The 24,531-nt window shown below is 33.9% G+C and overlaps 1 protein-coding gene across 2 annotated transcripts in view; it reads right to left on the reverse strand.

Moving 5' to 3' along the window:
* Positions 1 to 24,531, reverse strand: part of SLC25A48 (solute carrier family 25 member 48) — a 131,804-nt gene that overhangs the window by 40,573 nt on the left and 66,700 nt on the right. Inside the window, exon 8 of one of the 2 annotated variants that reach the window (XM_031953022.1) lies at positions 19,879 to 20,925. The exons of the other annotated variant lie outside the window; for it this stretch is intronic. The gene's annotated coding sequence lies outside the window, so the exon portion shown is untranslated. Of the gene's footprint in view, positions 1 to 19,878; positions 20,926 to 24,531 lie in introns of those variants that run through there. 2 annotated transcript variants of the gene reach the window in all.

Consider the following 24,531-nt stretch of genomic DNA (forward strand, 5'->3'; position numbering starts at 1 on the left):
TTTTATGCAACCTTTTTCTAAGGTTTCTAGTGACTTTCCACACAAATAAGTCATATCTAAATAATTGAAAAAATATTAAGTGCTCTTGGACAGGCTGAGAGAATATAATAAAGATGACAATACTGCTTAAACTAATCTATTTATTTTGTGCTATACCAACCAGACTTCAAAGAAACTAATTTAATGACCTAGAAAAAATAACAACAAAATTCATATGAAAGAACAAAAAGTCAAGAATTTCAAGGGAACTAATGAAAAACAAATCAAATGAAAGTGTTCTAGCTGTACCTGATCTAAAACTATATTATAAAGCAGCAGTCACCAAAACCATTTGGTATTGGCTAAGAAATAGACTAGTTGATCAGTGTTAGGTTCACAGGACAAAATAGTCAATAATTGTAGCAATCTAGTGTTTGACAAATCCAAAGATCCCAGTTTTCAAGATAAGAATTCACTATTTGACAAAAACTGCTGGGAAAACTGGAAATTAGTATGGCAGAAACTAAGCACGGACCCACATTTGACATTGTACACCAAGATAAGATCAAAATGTGCTCATTATTTAGGCATAAAGAATGAGATTATAAATAAATTAGACTAACAGCATAGTTTACCTCTCAGACTTGTGGAGGAGGAATGAATTTGTGAACAAAAAAAATTAGAGATCATTACTGATCACATAATAGAAAATTTTGATTATATAAAATTAAAAAGCTTTTGTACAAACAAAACTAATGCAGACAAGATTAGAAGGGAAACAATAAATTGGGAAAATATTTTTACAGTTAAAGGTTCTGATAAAGGCCTCATTTCTAAAATATATAGAGAATTGACTATAATTTATAAAAAGTCATGCCATTCTCCAATTAATTAATGGTCAAAGGATATGAATAGACAAGTTTCAGATGATGAAATTGAAACTATTTCTACTCATATGAAAGGGTGTTCCAAATCACTATTGATAAGAGAAATGCAATTGAAGACAACTCTTGAGATACCACTACACATCTGTCAAATTGGCTAAGATGATAGGAAAAGATATTGATAAATGTTTGAGGGGATGCAGGAAAACTGGGTTTTGCATTGTTGGTGTAGTTGTGAATGTATCCAACCATTCTGGAGAGCAATTTGGAACTATACTCAAAAGTTATCAAACTGTGCATACCCTTTGTTCCAGTAGTGTCACTACTGGACTTATATCCCAAAGAGATATTAAAGAAGGGAAAAGGACCTGTATGTGCAAAAATGTTTGTGGCAGCCTTTTTCATAGTAGCTAGAAATTGAATGGATGCCAATCAATTGGAGAATGGCTGAGTAAATTGTAGTATATGAATGTTATGGAATATTATTGTTCTGTAAAAAATGACCAGCAGGATGAATACAGAGAGGCTTGGAGAGACTTATATGAACTGATCCTAAGTGAAATGAGCAGAACCAGGAGATTATTTACATTTCTACAACAATACTATATGAGAATCAATTCTGATGGAAGTGGATATCTTTGGCAATGAGAAGAACCAATTCAATTCCAACTGATGAACAGAACTAGCTACACTCAGAGGAAGAACACTGGGAATTGAATGTGGATTGCTTGCATTTTTGCTTTTCCTTATTTTTACCTTTTTAAATCCAATTTTTCTTGTGCAACAAGAAAACTGTATAAATATGTGCACATATGTTGTATTTAAGATATACTTTAACATATTTAACGTGTAAGAGACTGCCTACCATCTAGGGGAGGGGGTGGAGGGAAGGAAGGGAAAAGTTGGAACAGAAATGATTGCAAAGGACAATATTGAAAAATTATCCATGGATATGTTCTGTTAATAAAAAGCTATAAATTAATTCTTTATTAATTTATTATTATTAAATTATAAACAATTCTTTATTTCAAAATTTTCTTCTATCCTACTGCCACCAACTCCTCCTCATCCTCCTGTACCTTAATTGGATGCATCCTATTTCCATGAGATGGAAGCAATTCATTAGGAACACACTTAATGTTTCCCTCTCTTCCTCACATCTTTTCATAATCAAAACTTTCTCTCCTATTTCCTTCCCATCATAGAAGATATACCTCTAATATTCATTATATCTTTGGTTGCAGGATTTCAGGATACTGGCCATCCTCTGTCTCTAGCATCTTCAGTCTCTCCCTCAAATGTCTCCTTCCCATCTGACTATAAACATGCCAAAGTCTGCCCAACATGGAAACATTCTTCCTTTAATCCTTCTACCCCATCTATCTATGATATTATCTATTTCCTTTTCACTGCCAATTTTTTCAAACCTATAGTATCCCTAATGTTTTTCTTTAACTTTTCTAGAGAAATTTTTTTTCCTAAGGTTACCAATGACCTACTATTTGGCAGTCTTTATCCTCCTCACCTTCTCTGCAACAGCTGACATTGTTGAACAATTATATCCACACTTGATGCTGATTACTTGTAGATTCTGTATTTGCCAATTCACCCACATGCTAAAATTTATTTGTAATCCCAAATTCAATATTTACAGTGCTTTTGTGGTCAGTCATAGCTATAAAGCAGCAAAAAAATTGAATCTAATATCTAATTCCTAGATGAACTTAAGTACTGTGACTTCTTGTTTTAGCTCTCATATTGTAGTCTACTTTAAAAAGTCTATTTAATGTGATTTTTCACATTTTTATGCTTTTGTTGATGATTTTACTCTTTAAAATGCCCTCCAATTATAAGGCTCAAGGGCCATCAGCATTTTAAGTGCAAGCAGGCTGTGATATGCCTTATGTAGGAAAGTGACTTAGATAAGCTTCCTTCAGGCACAAGTTATAGAGCTGTTGCCTATTAGTTCACTGTTAAGTAATCAACAATATTGTACATTGAGAAGAAAGGGAAAAGGAAATTCACTTATCTATAGCTGTCTTTTCTAGAAAGTGCTAAAATAAATGCTGCGACCAAAGGCTTTTTAAAAGCCCCTAATCCTGTATTTCTCCTAGGAGCAATTATTCAGTATTCACTAATTTGATAACTTTACTTTCATGGTGACTTTATAGAATATAATTACCATAATTGATGAGATGTGACTATATCATATACTTTGTTCTCCCTAATCTTCAGGAATAATACACTCTTCCTAATTCCTCTATTTCTCTAAATGCTCCTTTCCTGTCTCCTTCATCTGTCCTTTGTGAGCCAGTTAGTCAACAAACAGTTAGTCAACAAACAAGCATTTATAAGTGCTTACTGTGTGCCAAGAACTATACCAAGTGTTGAGAACTCAAAGAAAGGCAAAAAGATAATCTTAGCCCTTGAGAATTCTTCATTCTAACAAATGAAACAAGATGTAAATAACTAGGTACATACAAAATAAATAGTATGAATGGAAGATAAACTCAAAGAAAAGGCATAGTAGTGAGAGGGAGGGCAGAAGTGGGACCAGAAAAGTCCTCTTACAAAAAATCATGGGTGCTCTTTTCCAGTAAGGTATTTTACATTTTCTTCTATTTTTTTCATTTGGGGAGGGGGTTTGGCTGATTCTTGATGTTTCATCGAGTCATTCACTTTCATTTGTTCAATTTGATTGTTAGTGAATTATTTTCTTCAGTTAGTTTCTTTTTTTTTTTTTTTTTCACTTGGCATTTGGCCAATTGAACTTTTAAATGAGTTGTTTTGTTTATTGGATTTTTTTTTTCCCATTTCACCAGTTCTGTTTTTTGAGAAGTGCTTTTCTTCAGCATATGTATTTTCCATCTTGTCAACTGTATTTTTAAGGAGTTGTTTTCTTCAGACAATTTCTATGTTCCTCGTGTTTCTGTTTTCCTTCTCCATTTTTCTTCTCATTCTCTTTTAAGATCCTTTTTGAATTCTTTCAAGAGAACTTTGTGAGATGGAAACCAACTCATATCTTTCTTCTAGGCTTTATCTGAAGGTATTTTACTTTTAGTGTCTTCAGAGTTTGAGATTTGTTCTTCCCTGTCTACAAAATAGCTATCTATGGTCAGAGCTCTTTTTGCTTTTTTGCTCATTTTTAAAGATTAAGGTCTGCTCCTTGGGCAAAGGGGAGATTGTCCCCTGCTTCCACTACAATGCAGACAAGGGTTTTATGCTCCCCTGAGGATGGTGCTGCTAGCTTTCTTCCCATGCTTAGTGGACATGAACAAGTCCTGCTTGCTATGCTGAGATTCAGGGGCTCACTATTTGCCTTCTGTAGTTGTATTGGAGGTCTTATAACTAGTCTGCTGATCTACTGACTTCTGAACCAGAATAGATAGCCAATGTTGATGTATTTTGGCTAAGAGCCTCCCAGTAGATTCTCCTGGCACATGGAAGCCACACTGCCTTGGATCTGTCTCCCTGCTCCATGCTTACACATATTACAAGATATCTTCTGCTGGAAATTTATTATGCTCCAAATATGTGTGGGTTCTGTCACTCCAAAACCTGTTCAGAGACTTTATCTGGTGTTGATTCTGAGGGAAGCCAGGAAGAACTCAGGCAAAGGCTTTTCTATTCTCCTCCATATTGGCTCTCTTCCCTCCTCTCCTCTCCCCCCATAGGTCCTCTTTTCCTTTCTCTACATTCGCTTCATTGGCAAGATCATTTATCCCTATTCTCATGGCTTCAGCAATGACTTCTGTGCAGCTCATTTCCAAATCTATCTATTCATCTTTTTTCAGTTTTAGAACCTCATCAGTGACTGCCTTCAAGACATTTCTAACTGGGTATAGCAATGGCATCTCAGACAACATATTCTAAGCCTTAAGATGTTACCACATAAAGTGTCAAAGTATTCTTCACTTTAACTTCATTATCTCTGTCTCTGGTTTCATTATATATACCTCAGCTCACATACTTATTCCCTCAAGGTCATCATTCAGTCAACAGAATAAATATGGTTTCCAATTAAAAAACAAGTACCTTTCTTCTTTGCAGAAAAGGGACTATAAGTATGAAACATTATATATTATGTTAGACTGGGCTAATGTGTGAGTTGGTTTTGATGAAATGCTCTTTTTTCTGTTTTATTCTTTATTAAAAGGGACAACTTGTTGGGGAGTAAGAATGGTGGGGTTTAATAGGAAGATTATATAAAATACAACATATCAATAATTATTTTTAAATTTAAAATTAGTTAGATCTATAACTGATCAGATTCGAAAAGCAAGGGAGAAGAGAGTAAATCTCTATAAACTTCTCACATCTCATCTCTTTTCTACTCTCACTGTAGCCATCCTAATATTAGCTCTCATCATCATTGCCTGGACTGTAGCATTATTTTTATTTTTTGGTGAAGAAATTGGGGTTAAGTGCATTTCCCAGGGTCATACAACTAGTGTCAAGCATCTGTGGTTCTATTTAAATTCAGATCCTCTTGACTCCACAGCTGGTATTCTATCTACTGTGTTACTTATCTGCACTTCTTACATTAGTCTTAGACTAAGTTTTTTCCTTTCTGTTCTCCTTTCAATTTTTCCTTTGCAAGTCAATACTGGAATAATATTTCTTATGCACAGAACTGGTCTTATCACTATCTCATATCAAAATCTTCTGACTCCTTATCAGCTGTGAAATAAAGTTCACATTCTTTTGCCTGGAATTTTATGATAATGTCATTTAGTCTTAGCTCAAATTACTGTTCTCTACACACTTTATTCTCCTGCCAAACTGAACTACTCAACACTATTAACTTCCTTCATATTTTCTTGTCTCTATATCTTTATCCAGGAACTATTCCTAAGAAGCCCTCGCCCTACCCTCTTTGCCTAACAAATTCAAATTATTCTTTAGATCTCAAAAAAGGACTTTTTCATCAAGGAGATTTCCCCAATACTCCATTTGATAATGACTTTGCCCTTAACTCTCACAATGTATTTTGTTTATATTTCTACATACATGAATGTTTTGCATGATAGTTATCTAGGTAGGTAATATTTCCCCCAAACTGTGTTTCAGCTAAACTTTTTTAACCCCTTCTCTCTCCATGCTCATCTCAGTTATTTATACATAGTAGGTGCTTAAAAGAAATTTGTTGACTGGTTATAACAATATTTCCTCTATTATATATATGCATAGATATATATATTCACATATATTCATATATACATTAATGGCTATAGAATCCTCAAATGCTTTTAGAGGGCCTGCATTGGGAAGAGGAAAATGTTATTGTTCTTATAAGCCTGTTCAGAATCCCAGGCCCTCTACTTTTTTTTTCTATATGTTTAAGGTCTTGTTCCTCAAATAAGTGGGCCCTAGAACTACTTTCACATCTAGATCCTTATCTAGCTCCTTCTCCTACATAAAAAATTTTTTTTTGATTTCTAATCTTTCTACACTTACCTTCTAGATTTGTACCACATTTTCTAGAACTGCTTTTTCAAATCTCACTTGTACTAACAGATTGGGTCCTATGGCTACCTATCCCTTTGGAGTCTAGGAGTATTGCTGAAGGGTTAAGAATATCTATGTTTTTTTAGTTGTTGGATTTGTGCAATGGGCTGAAGCTCAAGTTGATGCACTGAGGTCCCAAGCATGTGAGGCTAAATAGTAATTGGATCAAAGGCTATTAATATATGCTTGGAGAAAGAATGGCCCCCACCCACTCTTTGTGCAAGTTCTGATGTATTGTATAGGAAATGACGTAGGGACAATTTTGGTGGGTGGTGCGAGAGGGATGGAGAGAGAGGCAGAGAGACTGCTGGCCAGGTTCGAGTTGTGGTGGCTCACATTCTTATCGCCATCCCCCTTCACCTCCACAAAGAATAAAGATTGAAGATTTTCCCTTAACCTGAATTCCTGACTCTGGCTGATTTTAAAATATACAGTCATCAACAGATTTGGCGATTTTTTTTTTTGGTTGTTTTTCCTTTTAAATAATTTATTTTTTCCCAATTGCATATAAATATAATTTTATTATAATTATAAAGATAATTTTCAAATAAAATTTTGAATTCCAAATTTTCTTTCTCCATCTCTTCCATCCCTCCTCCCTGAGATGGTAGGCAATTTGATATGTTTTAAATATGTTATCATATGAAACCTATTTCCATATAGTCATAACAAGAAATAGAACAAAAAGAAAAATATATTTTTAAAAAGTAAAAATAATATGCTTTGATATACATTCATATTTAGGGGTATCTTTCTAATAATATAATTTATCAATTCTCATTGGGGTATTTTCCATCATCAAACAAATATACACTTACAAACATATACATATCTATATATCTATATATATGTGTGTGTGTGTGTGTATGTGTGTGTATACCCTTCTGATTACAGTTATTTAAATGTTGTATTGTCCATTAGACTGTGAACTCTTTAAGAGTATAAGGATGGTCTTTTGTCTTTCCTCATATTCCCAGCACTTATCACACACTTGCTGGCACATAGTAGGCACATAATAAATATTTATTGACTCACTTAAAATCATTTATTGTTTGAGATGTATTCTAACTTGATTAAGGTATAAATAAGGATTAACATCTTATCATTTCCTTTAAGTGGGGTGGTATAATTATTAAGGCTGATCCTCACTCATATAGACTTATATTACACATTTCTTCCTTTAAAGAATTCTGTATTTTCCCAAAATACAGAATATGGGTATCCATACCCAGAGAAAGAACTGATTGTGTCTGAATACAGATTGAAGCATGCTTTTTTTTTTCATTTTTCTTGAGGGTGGGTTTTTTTTTGGGGGGGGGGAGGCAAAGCTATATTTTCTTTCATAGTATGATTTTTATGGAAATGTTTTGTAAAATTTCACATTAGTCTTCACAGTGGGTGGGTAGGGAAGGAGAAAGGGAAAGAATCTAGAACTCAAAAGTTTTAAAAACAAATGTTAAAAGAATGTTTAAATGTAACTGGGAAAAATAAAATATTAAATCAGGGGTCCTCAAATTACGGCTTGTGGGCCAGATGTGGCCCGCTGAGAACGTTTATGCAGCCTGCCAGGTTATGGCAAAATCAGACCAGAAGTGATGTTTGACCTAAACTTGCGTTAGCAACGCACACTTCTGGCACTGGGCTGAGGCGGCAGAGAGAGAGTGTGAGGTGATACTGAGATGAGGTGAGTTCCCAGGCTGAGGTGTGTGGTGTGGGGAAGGGAGAGAGATGAAGGAGACAGAGAACTGATGGACTGTGGCCTTGTACAGTGATGGCAGCCACCACAACACACAGGCCCGGGGGATGTACAGTGCATGCTGCACATGTCACGGCCGCTGCAGGGGGAATTCACTGTAGCAGTGAAGTTCGGAAGTGGGAGCATGAAGAGGGGGAGGGAGAGTATGGGAAATGGAGGCATCACAGTGCAGAGGCAGCTTGGAGGAAGTTGGGCATTGAAGTCTGTATGTCTCTGTGTAGGCAAAGTTATTGCTGGTATATTGTTTTTGTACTGCTGTATATATATATATATATTGTTATTTTACTAATAGCAATTTGGAATCCCTAGGAAATGATGTCAAGAAAAAGAAAAATTGACTCGGGGTATAGGATATTCAAAGAACAGTGGAATTATGATTACTTTTTCATGCAGTACAAGGAAAGAGCTGTATGTCTGATATGCCAGACACTATATTCTGTGTTCAAAGAATATAATTTGCGTCGATACTAAGAAACTCAACATAAAGATTATATGTGGTTGTTTGGTTGGAGAAGGGAGAAAAGATAAAATATTAAAACTGAAAAATACATTGACAACTCAGCAAAATACTTTTGTGAAGCAGAAGCAGCTAAATATTTCATCACTGCTAGCAAGTTTTCAAGTTGCCAAGCTAATAGCACACACTGGCAGACCATTTGTGGAGGGAGAATTTGTTAAAGAATGTCTTCTTTCTGTTGCCAAAGAGATGTGTCCAGAGAAGGCCGATTTATTTAGTACAGTGAGTCTTTCAGGACCTACAATTACATGGAGGATTGAAGAAATGGGAGACAATCTGCATCAGCATTTGCAAAACTCCATAAAGAAATTTCATATTTTTCCTTGGCACTCGATGAAAGCAATGATGTTTGTGATTCTGCACAACTTCTAATTTTTATTTGTGGGACGAATGATTATTTTGAAGTCATAGAAGAGCTTGATGCACTGCAAAGCATCACTACAAGAGAAAACTACTATGAAAAGGTTTGCCAAACTATGAATAGTTTGGAGTTGGACTGGGCTGAACTAGCCAGCATGACAACTGATAGTGCTCCCAGCATGGTGGGGTCTAAGAAAGGAGTAATTGCTCACATTAACCAAGAAATAGACAAACATAACCATTCTCATCCAATAGCCATACACTGCCTCATCCACCAACAAGTGCTGTGTAGTAAATCACTGAAGTGGGACTTATGAAAATTGTGGTATCTTGTGTTAACTTCATTAGCGCTAATGCACTAAATCACAGACAATTTCAGGAATTTCTGTCTGAGCTAAATGTTGAGTATGAAGATGTTCTATATCATACAGAAGTCCATTGGTTGAGCCGAGGGAGAATTTTGAAATGTTTCTATGACTTAATTCTATAGATTACAACTTTTCTGATTTCAAAAATCAAAGAAGTACCAGAGCTTAATGATGCAGAATGGAAATGGCACCTTGCCTTTCTGACAGATGTAACCAGAGCTACTCAACAATTTCAGTATGCAACTTCAAGGAAAGGTGATATGCAATCACATGTCAAAGCATGTGAAGTAAAATTAGGCCTTCTCATCAAACAAGTGAAGGAGGAAAACTTCTGCCATCTCCCCACAACTCAAAATCTATTAGCGGAAAAACCATTGATTGCATTCCCAAACAAAACATATGTGGATTCAATGAAAAAATTGCAAAAGGAGTTCTAATTTAGATTTAAAGAGCTTCATCTCCATGAATAAGACATGAAGCTTTTCTGTAACCCATTTTCTATTGACATTGAAAATGTGGATACAGTTTACCAAAAGGAACTGGCTGAACTGCAGAATTGTGACTCTCTGAAAGACGCATTCAAGTCAAGCAGCCTTCATAATTTCTATGCATCTCTCCCCTCTGAGGGGAGACATATCCTCATCTCAGGAACCATGCACTCAAAATGGCAACCATTTTTGGCAGCACTTATATCTGTGAACAGACTTTTTCTAGAATGAAACACTGAAATCTCCAACCAGATCAAAACTAATGGATGCACACTTGTATCACTTGCTACGACTAGCAGTGACAAATATGGAACTAGACACTGACCATCTCATTAGCCAAAATCAGGCCCATAGTTCCCATTGAAATACTGGTAAGTTTGTTGATTTAACTTTACTTCATTTTAAATATTGTATTTGTTCCCATTTTGTTTCTTCACTTCAAAGTAAGATATATGCAGCATGCATAGGAATTTGTTCATAGTTTTTGTTTTTACTATAATCTGGCCCTCCAACAGTCTGAGGGACAGTGAACTGGCCCCCTATTTAAAAAGTTTGAAGACCCCTGTATTAAATAAATGGCAGGGGGAGAATAGATTTTGCTCTCAAAAAAAAAAAAAAAAAGAATTCTATATTTTGGCCAAATTGACCATCTTGCTGCCCTTCACATGTGACATTCTTTCTGCTATCTTTGTGCCTTTGTGGAGATGTTCTTCACGCTAGAAATCTTATCATCTCTTCCTCTTAGAATCTTTTCTTCAGTGCTTAGTCAAGAGTTTCCTCTTATAAGCCTTTCCTTATCCTCCCAGGGGCTAGTTCCTCCTCCTTTCATCCCACCAAAAATTATCTTGTAACTATTTTTATATGCTTTTATCCACTTCTACATGTATAAAATGTATCATAAATACAAACATACAAAAATATGTTTCTTGATGGCAAAAACTATTTCATTTTTGTCTTTGTATGACTAGGACTTGGCACATAATAGGTATTTATTAATGCTTAGCAATTGGTAACTGCAAGGTATCCCTAGACACCCAAAATAACAACTAGTTGGAACAAAAGTAGAGAATTCTACCCAGGAACAATAGTCTTCCATGATAATGTAGAGAGAACAGTATATCTCCCTTAAGTTGGTTAGGTCCTCTTAGGGTTATCAATCTTTTCTTTTACAACAAAATAACATTAAGTCATTTCTTTCTCCCCAATGTCATATCCTCCAGTTCTCCAAGATAGGACAATAGCAAGTCCCAAGAAGACTGAATTTTCATCTGCCTTAAAGAAAATTTAGTACTTCTTCAGTCTTGCCACATAGAAGAAGGTAATCTGAGGACATTTATTCATATATCAAGCATATAAATTAACAGGCTGGAGTTATATAGATAGAGATAATTTCCAGGATATTAGAGAATTGCTCTTGCAAGAAAAGAGGTCTTTGATTGCTGAGATTATCTGTTTAGGGCTGTCTAGCTCAGATCACTTCCATCATTTTACAGTATGAGTAAATAGTAGCTTAGAGTTATGTCATATTAAATAACGTGCCCACACAAAAATCCTATCATAAATCTCATAAATCTTCCTATGGCAAAAAAAGATAAAAATAGAAGATGATGTAAATTACCACATAATGACAGGAAATAATACATTTGCGGTGTTTCCCGAATAAAACTAGTGTCTTGATGGAGGCAGAGATAGGCATCTAAACAATATTTTTCACTGCAATACATGAATCATCACTGAAGATACTTTTTTTTTCTGCCCCATGCCCTTTTAGTCAATTATTATTGCTTTCAGAAATATTATTAGTGCTGGGAAAAAATTAAGATTAATTTAGGGATCTAAAATGCCACTAATCTGGGAACAGTAATTATGAGACAGATAATCTGGCTGATAAATATTTAGCTTTAAGGTTTAAAAAGAAGTTATTTTTGGAGACTGCCATTTCTGAGGATATAGGAAGGAAGGAACATGAGCAAGAAAGGGGGAAAACAAGATCAGAGGAAACTTTCACCAAAGAAGATAGAAATTAAGCAGGAAACCATACCAGCTCATCCTTACCCCTAGTAAATACCCAGAAGCCACTGTACAGGCCTCCAGGGTCAGCACACTGGTCTTGGGAATCAAAAGATTTGGGTTTTAGCCCCTGATCAACCACTAAAACTCACTGTATGACAGGGTAAATTGTTTCATCTTTTTGAAAGACAATGTAGTTTAGTAAATAAAATGAGATTCAGAGTCAGAAAGACTTAGCTTCAAACTCTGTCTCCAGCATTTACTTCTATGTAACCATGGGGAAATCTCTTCTCATTTAGAAAATAGAGAAAATAATACTTATAGAGTTACCTTACAAATTGGTTATATGATTCAAATGAGTTGAATATTTATATATAAATACAAAGTACCATAAAAATGTCAATTATTATTTGTCAGTAGTATCAATTGTCAATTATCACTATCCCTGAGCTTCAGCTCCCTGCTATAAAATGAAAGTGTTGGCTTAGATGATTTTTAAAGGTCTTTTCTAGCTTTAGAATTTGTTCCAATATAGGGGTAGATTATCCACTTTTTTGAGTTATCTGTGCAAACAACCTCTAAGGCTTTTTTAATCTGGTGACAAGTACAGAGCAGGCAATGCTGCTCAATATCCTCACTGAGAGTGTGGGTTATATATATGTGACAAGAATTAAAAGAGATAATGTAAACAAACCGCATTGCTTACTTACAAGATTAGCTCTTATTATTATTATTATTATGAGCTATGGTTCAGAATTGACAGAGGTGATCTCTCTGTGTTCATAATAGAGTAAGTATGTGATTTTTCAGGATTCTTGCTACTCTTATTATAAAATGCTTATGGTTTAGAATTAGGGTGTGTGAGCTCTTTGGATTCTGGTAGGATTGATTTTTAGTTAATGTTAACCCAGAATGGGTAGAAAAAAGGACTATCAAGTTAAAGGCTCGTTCTCATTTTTTTTTTAACTGATGCCAAACAAGGCAATTCTACTTGCTGAAAGAGTAGGATATATGTTACCAAACAGGAGTATCACTTACTATGACTATTATATAGAGAAGGATAGATATAAGAAGTTTGGGAAGACATGTGAACTGATGCAAAGTAAAGTGAGCAGAACCAGAAAAATATCACATGCAATAACTACCACATTGGAAAGAACAACAATAAAGCAATAGTAACTGAATACTATAGAATTATAATCCTTAATTTGGTTCCAAAGAGGAGCTCTGAGAAGGTACCTCCCCTGACTTCTTTACAGACGTGGAATATTATGGGTGTAAAATAGCGTATAGAGTCAGACTTTGAAAATATGATAACTTTTTCTTCTTTTTTGAATCATTTATTACAAGGAATGGCAGGGAGCTGAAAGAATATAATGGGAATGTAAATATTCTGTAAAACAAAAGATAACAATTAAAATTGATTTTTAAAAGGAAGTGTTGTATAGCCTACTGGAATTTTATGTTTTTATTTCTTGCATTTTTCCTCAATAAAGTTTTCTTAATGAGATAAAATTGCATTTTTTGTACAAATAAATGAATAGAATACTGGGGCAAATACAGTGACTTGGATGACAGAAAGAAGGCAGAGATGGCAGAGATTCTTTAATATAACCCTTATACTTTTTTTTTTTTCCCCTGAGGCAATTGGGGTTAAGTGACTTGGCCAGAGACACACAGCTAGGCAGCGTTATGTGTTTGAGGCCATACTTGAACTCAGGTCCTCCTGCTGGTGCTGTATCCACTGCACCGCCTAGCTGCCCCAAACCTTAAACTTTCTATAGTAAATGGGGAAACCAAGCCTTAGGGAAAAGCAAAAGTATAATCTCTCTGGTCCCACAGTCCTCATGAACCGGCAATTTAGTATAGAATTCATCCTTATTTTTAAATGTTTATTGGAAACATTTTAAACATTGGCAAAATGGGGATGATTTTTAAATTCCTGAACTAGGACCATGTTTATTTGGTCAGCCTGAATGGGACTGATTGGATGAAGTATTTCTCAGAATTAAGTCACATGATCCCTGTCCCCAGAACTGGGACTCTGGAGAGGTCATTTGATCTCTGGAGGGATGAACTTTGAACCCTGAGATACAGAAAGTTTCAGGGAGTGACGTGACCTGTGGGAGGCAGCCAACGTTGATGACCATTGGTCAAGGATGGTTACGTCCTTTTAGTCTATCCAATGAGAAGGCTCGAGTCTTTTGCTTTTAAACCCTGGACAAGCCAGAAGCTGGCCAGGTTCCAGGCACACATGGTAGAGTTGGTATAGTTCCCAGGTGTGTCTGGGCCTCTCCTTGCAGGGATTAAATAAATGCTTTCTCTTTGTACCTGATGATGTCTCTGATTAGTTGACTGGGAAGGGGGTCTTGCACCAGACCTGTCCCACACAAGCCCAAAGCAAACAGATTGGTGCTCTAATAAATCTTTTTTATATGTACATTTTGCACTAGGGAAGAGTCCAGCAGCATTTGTCCATCTGTCAAATCACACCTATTTTGACACTACTGGCCATCAAGAGCTGTATATGTGTGTGTGTATATATATAAAATGTATATATCTAATCTTTATATATATATTTGCTATATATGTGTGTGTGTACCTTTTGGAGATCAGCCTTGCAAGAATAATATTTTCTATTCATAGTTTCTTATCCAGAGATATGAGACAAAGTATATAATGATGTCTTTGTGGTAGAGATGGAGGAATATGGACCTGTATAAGAGTATAATTCCAGCTATGTAACAGACTACCTACATGATGTTGGGCAAAGAGGTTAAACTCCATGGTCCTTAATTTCTTCATCTGTAAAATGAAAGGGTTTTATTAGATTACCTCTCAAGTCCTTTCATCTCTAAATCTAAAATCCTGTAATCCTACAGCTTTCATTTCAAGATTTCCAAGACTGAAACCTGAAATGTATTAAAATTGAGAGCCATGGAATTTTCTAACGGTGTGCCCCAGTTCACTCTATTTTTGACCCTATTATAAAGGTGGTTAAAGTGCTGGACATAGAGTAAGGAAAATCTCAGTTCAAATTTGGCCACAGACACTTATCAGTTATATGACCTTGGGCTAGTCACTTAATCTCTAACTCTAATCAGTTTTTTTCATTTGTAAATTGAGAATTATAATAGCATTACTTTACAGGGTTGTTTTGAGGATCAAATGAGATATTTGTAAAATGCTTAGTACCAAGACTCATAGGTGCTAAATAAATACTTGTTTCTTTTCTTTCTATTGTATTCAGTATTTTTATGAACAACTTTGAATGAATTAATAGACATATGTACTCCTCTCCCATTTGCACTGCTAGGTCTGTGGGGGGGGGGGGGGGGGGGGGGGGGGAAGGCAACTGACTATTTAGTCCTTTAGGTTTTGGGGATTCCTGAATCCCCAAATTCAGGATTTGGGGCTGTTTTCTATCTCTGTTACAGTCCCATCAGTGTGTTAATAAGTGTTTTGAAAGGATATTTACTAACCAGGTATAGCAAGGACAATTGTTGCAAAAACATGAATATCTCCAAGCCAGACATGTATTTTCATCTTGAACATATGAAGTCCTTGGAGAGTGACTTCAAACTTAAAAGAGTTTGACCCAATGGTAAATTTAGAGTTTCTGGGTTACAGAAAGTCCCTTTCTCCCCTCATGTAGCCATAAAGAAGTTCTCTTTAGTTGTGCCTTTGCTGGGTCCAAAGTATATCTGTGATTTTGTAGTCTTGAAGATGTCTTTCCTGAATATGTCTAGTGTGTTTCTCACAGTGTGTTTTTCAGTTTCAAGTGCTGATGATGTCAACAGCCACTGTTGCTCCTGGGACACTTCTACTCATAATGACAGTAATTCTACTTCTAATCTTTCAAAATTCATAAGGTTGTCACTTGATTAATGGGAAAATGGGAGAGGAGAAAACATGCTCCTCTTCTCTAAGGGTAATTCTTTCTCATGTGACTTTCACTGCTGGATTCCATAACCCTTTGACCAACTCTGAACTAATTTTCATGCATAGCTCAAAAGTCCATCTGATTCTTTCTGCCAATCAGAATATATTTCTTATGTGGCAATATTTATATTTATCTGATGATCAAAATATTTTATTCCTCTCAAAATGATTAAGGACTTGTTTGCACCTGGTTTATACTTTTGATTGATAAACTTCATCCTTATACATACTTATGCCATTTGCAAACAGAAAAAGACTGTTTTGACATGTTAAATGTTAGGTGAATAGCTATCATTTTCAGTAATCATATCAATATCTAAAAAGACCTCAGCATGCTAGGAATGGACCATATCAAATGAAATGAAATTTAATAGGGAAAAGTATTAAGTCTTATACTTTAAAAAAATCAACTTTATAAATACAAGATAGCAGAATATTTAAACAATATACAACAAACAATTTAGATAAATAGATATTTAAATAATCAATAAATTGGTTTAGTGGTTTAATTCATGTGAATTAAAAGTCCTAAAAGTTAAGGGGAAGGAAGGAAGGAAAGTAGAGATGGAGAGGAAGATAGAGGGAGGGGAGAAGAGAGGGAGAAAAGGAGGAAGAAAAGAAAACCTAGACTTTGCTAAGAGAAGAATAATGTCTTAAACAGAAGGAGTTACAGTTCAACTATACTCTGGTCAAGCCATATTTGAAACATTATGCTCAGTTCTGAGTGCCACATTTTGGGAATGATATTGACAAATGGATATTAAGGATATTGGAAACTATGTCATATGAGAATTAATTAAAGGAACCAAAGACGTTCTATCTCTAGAACAGGAAATTTAGGGAAGATATAATAACTCTCTTCAAACATTTGAAGGGTTGTTGTGAGGAATTGGGATAAGTCTTTCTCCTCTCTTTTGGAAAGTAGGTCTGGAAGTAATGAATGGAAACTGCAGAGTAGACAATTTTGAAAGGATGGGGGGTAGAGGTGGGAATATACCAACAACTTCCTAATGACTAAAGTATAGTCTATGATGTGGAATAAGTTGCTTTGAGAAATTGAAAATTTCTCCAGAAGTTTTCAAATGGAGTCTAGGAAACCAGCTATGGAGGTGGTCTTTGTAAAAAATTGAATGCACTAGATGAACTCAGATTTCCTTCAAGCTGACATCCAAAATTTATGATGTACCTGCTATGTGCAAAGTGTCGTGAGAGGTATTGGGGGCCGTTCTGTGATTCTCTGATGCACTGATTCTTTACAAAGAGAGGCAAAAAACGGAGACTCATTTTAGACAAGACAAATTGAGAAAAGCACAGAGACAAAGAAATAAAAATACAAAGAAAAAGACTGACAGAGATTGAAAAAAAAAAAAGAATCAGTCTGATTTTAAGCCACAGAGAAGGTGATTCAGAAAAAAAAAAGTAAACTGAAAGAGAAATGCTGGCATGTATATCACACACCCAATCAGCAATGAGATAGAATTTATTTCCTTTCATACTGTGAATGAAAATGCAAGCTAGCTACAAGCAGCTGCTCTTTTTAGTTTTTGGTGCCACCATGTGGCCATTTTACATAATTTAAATAAAAGGTCAATTTTACATAGATTTTTGGCAACTTTTCTATCGTAATGTTAAAATGTGTGTTTTTTTAATTCTGTTATTTTCAATTATCAAACATTTATTTTTTTTTCCCTCTACTCAATGAAGGGGACAGAGGAAGATAAATAGAAAGAAATGTAGAACTACTGTTTCACATAAGTAAAATATTCCTAAAAATCACAATCAAAAACATATTTCTTATTCTATATATTAATGTATCATCTTTCTGTTATGAAGTGGAAAGAATTATTCATTCATGTTCTAGAATAAGATGATCAGATTTCTTAATCTTTTCACAATATAGCACAATAACATAACATAACATAATGTAATATAATATAAATATTTCTTCTGTTGCTAGTTACATTAGTCAGTTGACTGGACTTAAGTGTTTGCTATGTGCCAGGAGCTTTACTAGGAATTTCTTTCTAAATTTGTTGAGACAGATCTTTCCATTCCTTTTTGAAGCCTTCTTGTTCTTCATTTCTTATAGTATAATAGTATTCCATTACATTCATATGTGACAGTTTGCTCAACCATTTCCCGGGAGGTGGAAACCCCTTTAGTTTTAGTTCCCAGTTCTTTGCCTCTACAAAAAAGAACTGCTAAATAAATTTCATATATACATATATATGTACACACACAAGCATATGTAAGTCTATATACATATGTATATGTATATATGCACATACATGTGTTTATACATACACACAAAAACTTTTTTTTCTTTCTTTGATCTCTTTGATGATGTGGAAATAAGCTGTTTTCTATGCATGATTTCAAATAGCTTCACAAAATGGCTGAATCAAGCCATATCTCTACCACCAAAGTTTTAGTCTAAGTCTGTTTTCCCAAAGAACCTTTAATATTCATCATTTTTTCTAGTATTTTTGATAATCTGATGAGTATAAGATAAAATCATGAAATTACTTTCTTTAATAATTATTTGGAGTACTTTTTCATAAGAAATTCTCTTCTTGAGAATGGCCTATTTATATATTTAAACTATTTAGACCAATTTCCTGTAATTTCTACTTTCAAAACATCATTAATATATGATCTTTTTGACATTACTACCATCCTGGTCTAGCCCCTCATTATCTCATGCTTATACTATTGTAATAGCTTGCTAGTTGGTTTCCTTCCTCAAATCTCTCCTTACTGCAAACTATCTTCCAATTAACTCTCAAATTGATCTTTTTTCCTCTTTTTTTTTAAATTTTCTTTTTCCAATTATATATAAAGACAAATTTTAACATTAACTTTTACAAAATTTTGAGTTTCAGATTTTTCTCCTTTTCTTCCTGAATGAGACTGAAGCAGGTTGTGGTTCCTTTAAGAAACTGTATTTCCTATTGATCTGTGATCCCATAGTTGATCATCCCACAATATTATTGTTACTGTGCATAATATTCTCTTTGTTCTGCTCATCTTACTTTGAATCAGTTCATGTAAATCCTTCCAGGTTTTTCTGAAATCTGCCTGTACATCATTTCTTATAGTGTTCAAATTGTCCCTCCTAATTTGCTGGTCTGCCCATAACATTCTGCTCCTCAATAAAGTCCAGTGGCTCCTTATCACTTCCACCATCAATTACAAAATTCTGTTTGATTTCAAACCTGGCCCCTTTTTTTCTATTTTCCTTATACTTTACGGTCCTCCAAATGATCTTTGATCTAGTGACATTGGCTTCCTTGATTTTTCTCAAATATGACTATTACAAAAACTCCAAGTGTTTTCACAGACAATCCACCATATCTGGAATAGCGTCCTTCCCCATGCATCCCTGGCCTTCAAGTCTCAGCTAAATCCCTGCCTTTTGCAAGAAACTTTTTCCTGGCCTCAATTTTAGCGCCTTCTTATAAGATCACCCCCAATAATTCTTCTACATATTCTATTTCTACATACATTTGTTCTTGGTCTCCCTTATTAGATTGTGAGTTCCTTGAGAATGGGAACTGGTTTTTGCCCATCACTTAGCATAGTCTCTGACCTGTAGAAGACATTTAATAAACTGCTAGTTAATTGACTTAAAGGGCATAATCCTATATAAAATAAATAAAGAACCTGGGAGTTGGAATGTAGAGGAGAAAGAAGTCTAATTCTCTTCTTGCTTGAGGGATTGAAAAGAAATAGAGGCAAAGATTTGCTCTAGAACCCAGAACTAAAGGGCTCATATTTTTGCTTTCAGGAAGAATTCAATTTTACCAAATGTTTGGTCTCCACTCAAGGTTACAATCAACCATAACTTTTAAATAGTTATTTAGAATCATTACAGTACAACAAAGAGAGAGGGAGGGAGGGAGAGTAAAAAAAAAAACAAAATTGCAAGTTTGTAACAGCTTCCCTGAGGCTAAAGCCATCTATGCAAATTATCAATGGTCTTTAAATTCATGTTGAAAAAGAAAGTGAGTTTGAAGTAATGAACCAAGCATATAGCAAAACATTTTTTTTTCATAAGCAATACAAACAGAAAGCTCAGAGAGTGATCATTGCCTTTAAATTTGCCAAAACTCAGAATGTCTTACTGGAGTTCTTTTTTAAGTTGTGGAAGTGCTAATTTTAATGGCAGAAAGGTAGGAAATATTTTCTGCAATACTCCCAACAGTGATCATTTTTCAAATGAAAGTATGGTTAGATCAGGCAATGAATCATTGGTATGTGAATATTAAATTAAAAACTTCATGAGGAAAATTTATAAGTCCACTTTTAATCCAAACCAAAGGTAGCCAAGAAGCAAAATGAGTTAATTATTAGCAGCCTTTATTATTGCTTGCCTTAAAGTTTTCTTGGGCTCACATTGGCTCGGGATTCAGGCACATCTACTTAAGTTTGAAACCTGTCTCAGACAATGTGAGATTCTGGGCAAGTCATGTATCCTCAGGTGCCTCAGGTTCCCTTTCCCTGCTAGGTCTATGATCTTATGATTCCCAAAATTCTTTCTAACTTTCTAGTTAGAATCTTCTGATCCCGGCTTTAAGGAGAGAAATCCCTGCTCCAAGGACTCCAGAAACAAAGATGCAACTATGTACATCACAAAAAAATATCTTTGTAGAATTTTTAATGTTTTATTTCAAATCTTAGTGACAGCTTCAAAGTTCACAAAGAGAGAAAAGAGTTTAAGAAAGTTATAGTGAACTAGGTCCACCATACCTTGATAAGAATGACCCAATATTTAACCCAGTTACTTAGATGCAAAATGAATGAATGTTAATAATACTTTCCCTTCATAGAAAAGGAGATATGTTCCATTGACTATGTGTTGTATTCCTTGACTCTCGCCTAGGGAATTATGATTGAGGTGCTTAAAATTTGTGAGTGAAAGATCTTTAAAAGGCTGATTTGCTGAATATCTTTTTCTGAAGGCATAAAGGATGCAAAAATGTGAGATGGGAGCTAGTTTTCAGCCCAGGAAGTGTGTGTCCCATGAAACTATTTTCCAGAATCTCCAAGTTTCAGAGGATAGTTTGTGATTTGGCTCAGGTGAATAAAAAGTTCTGCTCAGATGACATCACGCCTGGAAAAAAAAAAAAAGGTAGGGAGTAGAAGGGAGATGCAAAAAGAAAAAACAGGTACCAATTCAATTGGAAAACCTTTTCAATTTATTCTTTTTGAAAAAGAAAAGTGAATGGTGGAAAGAGTAGATGTTCAGATCTAGATTCAAATCTAGCTTCTTTAAGATACCTTCCAACTGTAGATTTCTGATCTTTATTTCAAAACAAACATTTTTCATGACCAATCCATTCTATTCCTTGCTTTTGTCTTTATTTCTCCTTTCAACTGTCATCATTTTACCAATTGCACATATTGGTTGTATTAGCAAGAAATTTTTTGACTAAAACAAAACTTTCAAAAAAGTATTATGAAATTAAAATATTGTTGTTGTTGTTGTTTCTTTTTAGGCAATTGGGATTAAATGACTTGCCCAGGGTCATATAGCTATCCAAGTGTCTGGTTTTCTTGACGTTAGGCCCAGCATTCTGTCCTCTGTGTAACCTAGTCACTCTATATTGTAGACAATGTAGTACAATACACTTCTTACAGAAGTTACTATATTAAATGACTCAAGTTTACTCATTAGACTTGCTAGCTCTTATAAGAACATGCTTTCCAGAATGTGGACTATTTTATAACAAGTGCTTTATTGTATCTGTTTCTTATAGCCCCTCTTATAGCAATTTAACTATCACAGATATAGACAGTGGGATTTAAATTTGCTTTTAAAATTTCCTGTTTACTTTCCTTGTGATCTTTAATTCTGATTTTCATATGCAGATTTTTTTTTCTTTAAAAAAAAAAAACACCTGATTTTTAAAATCAGTTAACCAAAAAAAAAAAAAAAAAAAATCTACCTTCTCAAATCTGGAGAGACTTAGATGAACTGATGCATAGTGAAGTAAGCAGAATTAGAAGATAATTGAACACAGTAACAATAATATACAATGACCAAGTATGAATGATTTAGCTATTCTCAGCAATATAAGGATCTATTCTGAAAGATTTATAATGAGAAATGTTATCCACCTCCAGACAGAGAATTGATGGAGTTTGAATGCAGATTGGAGCATATTTTGTTTTATTATTATTATTAACTTTTTTTGGTCTGTTTTCCTTTGTATAACATGATTAATGTGGAAATATATTTTGCATGACTGCACATATATAATCTATATCAAATTGCTTGCTTTTCTCAAGGGGAGGTTGGGAGGAAGGGAAAGAATTTGGAAGTCAAAATGAAAAAAAACTTTAAAATTGTTTTTATATGTAACTGGGAAAATTACATATTTTCATATGTAATTTCATATTTAAAAAAAATCTACCTTCTCTTTACCACCACTTTACTACCACTTTAATCCTACCAAAAAAGAAAGAAAAAGAAAATCTTTATAACAAGTATACATAGCCAAGTCAAAAAATATTCTGCATAATGTCTCAGTGTATACCCTGAATTTCGAAATTCTCTGTCAGAAGGTAGGTAACATACTTATTAAGTCAAATGGAATGGTGGTTGTAACAAAGTCGATCAGAGTTAAGTCTTTCAAAATTGTTTTTCTCTACTATGTTATTTTTATAAAAACTCTTTTCTTCTAATTCTGCTTACTTCACTCTGCATAAGTTCATAAAAGTTTTTTCTAAATTTCTTTGAAATTACCCTCTTCATCATTTCTTATAAAGCATAATAGCACTATTCCTCAAATGATAGACATTTTTTTTAAATTTCCAGGTTTTTTGCCTTTATCCCCCCCCCCCCCAAAAAAAAACCCTATTAACATATTGTTGTAAATATAGATGTTTTCTTTTTCTTTAACCTCTTTGGAGTATAGAACTAATATCATTTCTAGATATGAAAAGAAGAGTTTAATAACTTTTAGAGAGTAGTTCCAAGTTGCTTTCCAGAATGTGGACTATTTTATAACAAGTGCTTTATTGTATTTGTTTCTTATAGCCCCTCTAGAATTTGTCATTTTCCATTTTTGCTAACTTTGCCAATCTGGTGATTGTGCCATAAAAACTCAGAGTTACTAAATATCCACTTGCCAAATGATTTGAGAATGATTGCTTTGTAGAATATGTTGACAATTTAAAATCTTTGCACAAATATTCTTCAAGGATATTGATCAATAGATTTATTTCTCAAGTTTTGCATTTACCTAGATATTCAGACTACATATGTATTATAGAAGAAATTTGGCAAGACCTCTCTTTTCCTATTTTTTAAAAAATTTTATGTAATATTGTAATTAGTTGTTCTTTGAATGTTAGAATTCACTCAAAAACCCATCTGTTCCTGGTTGTTTTGTTTTGTTTTTTTAATTTCCCTTTTAGAATTTCATGTAGGGGTGTCCAATTTCTTTTTCTATGACTGGGTTATTCTTCTATTTCTTATTCTGTTAATTTAAAAAATATATATTCATATATTTCATTTAAAGGGTTAGTTTTATTAGGCTCTATTTGAGCAAAATTATTTCTAATAACTTCCTTTATTTTGGCAAATTCATCTAATTTGGTTTTGCTATTTCTTTTTTCATATCAAATTAACTAATGGTTTATCTATTCTATTGCATTTTTTCCAACCAGTTTCTATTTTTATTTACTAATTGAATTTTTTCATTCAGGTTTCTTATCCTGTTTTTAAAATTTTGCATTTTAAAATTTAGCTTTTTAAACTGTTCTGTAAATTTTTTCAGTTGTATGGCTGATTTGCTAACTTGTTCTTTCTTTTGTTGCTGAAAGTGTTTAGAGATAGAAATTTTTCTCTAAGGATTACTTAGATTTCATTTCAAATATTTTGATATATTACCTTATCATTATCATTATTTTATTGAAATTACTTTTTGTTTCTGTGATTTGTTATTGGATTGATTGTTCTTTAAGTTCAAGTGGTTCAAATTATTTAGTTTCTCTTTATTTTAAACTGGGTTATTTTTTGCATTTTAGTTCATAAGTGATGTGTTTAATATTTCTATTTTTCTGCATTTGTCGTCTAATACATGGTAAATTTTTGTAAAGGTACCATGCACAGATGAGATATATGTACAACTATTTTCATTCCCCTTAGTAACTATCAAAGGATTATAATACTTGATTTTATTTTTTTTCTGAAATTCTATTCAGGTCCATAACTTCTTCCTGGTTTATTTTTGGGTGAAATTTATCTAGGTCTAAAAGGGATATGTAGAAATGCCTCATTGTCATACTTTTACTGTCTATTTTTCCTTTTAATTCATTTATCTTCTCCTTTAAGTATTGAAATGTTACGCCATATTGGGCACATATACATATATATGCACATACATATGTTTATGTATATATATATATATATATATATGTATGCATGTATTTAGTATTGTATTAATTGTCTATGGAAACTTTCAGTAAATACTTTCCTATCTATGACTTTTAATTAAGTTTATTCTTCTGTTTTTCTAAAATCATGCTTACTACTACTGTCTTTTTTAAAAATTTCAGTTGAAATATAATAATTTTGTTTCAGTCCCTTATTAATTTTGTGGATCTTTATGTATAGAAATTCCAACATATTGTTGGATTCTGCTAATATATTCTGCTCTATTGTCTTAGGAGTAACTTCATCTCATTCACATTAATATTGACAATTATGATC

Source organism: Sarcophilus harrisii, chromosome 2, assembly GCF_902635505.1.
Source record: "Sarcophilus harrisii chromosome 2, mSarHar1.11, whole genome shotgun sequence".
Lineage (NCBI taxonomy): Eukaryota > Metazoa > Chordata > Mammalia > Dasyuromorphia > Dasyuridae > Sarcophilus > Sarcophilus harrisii.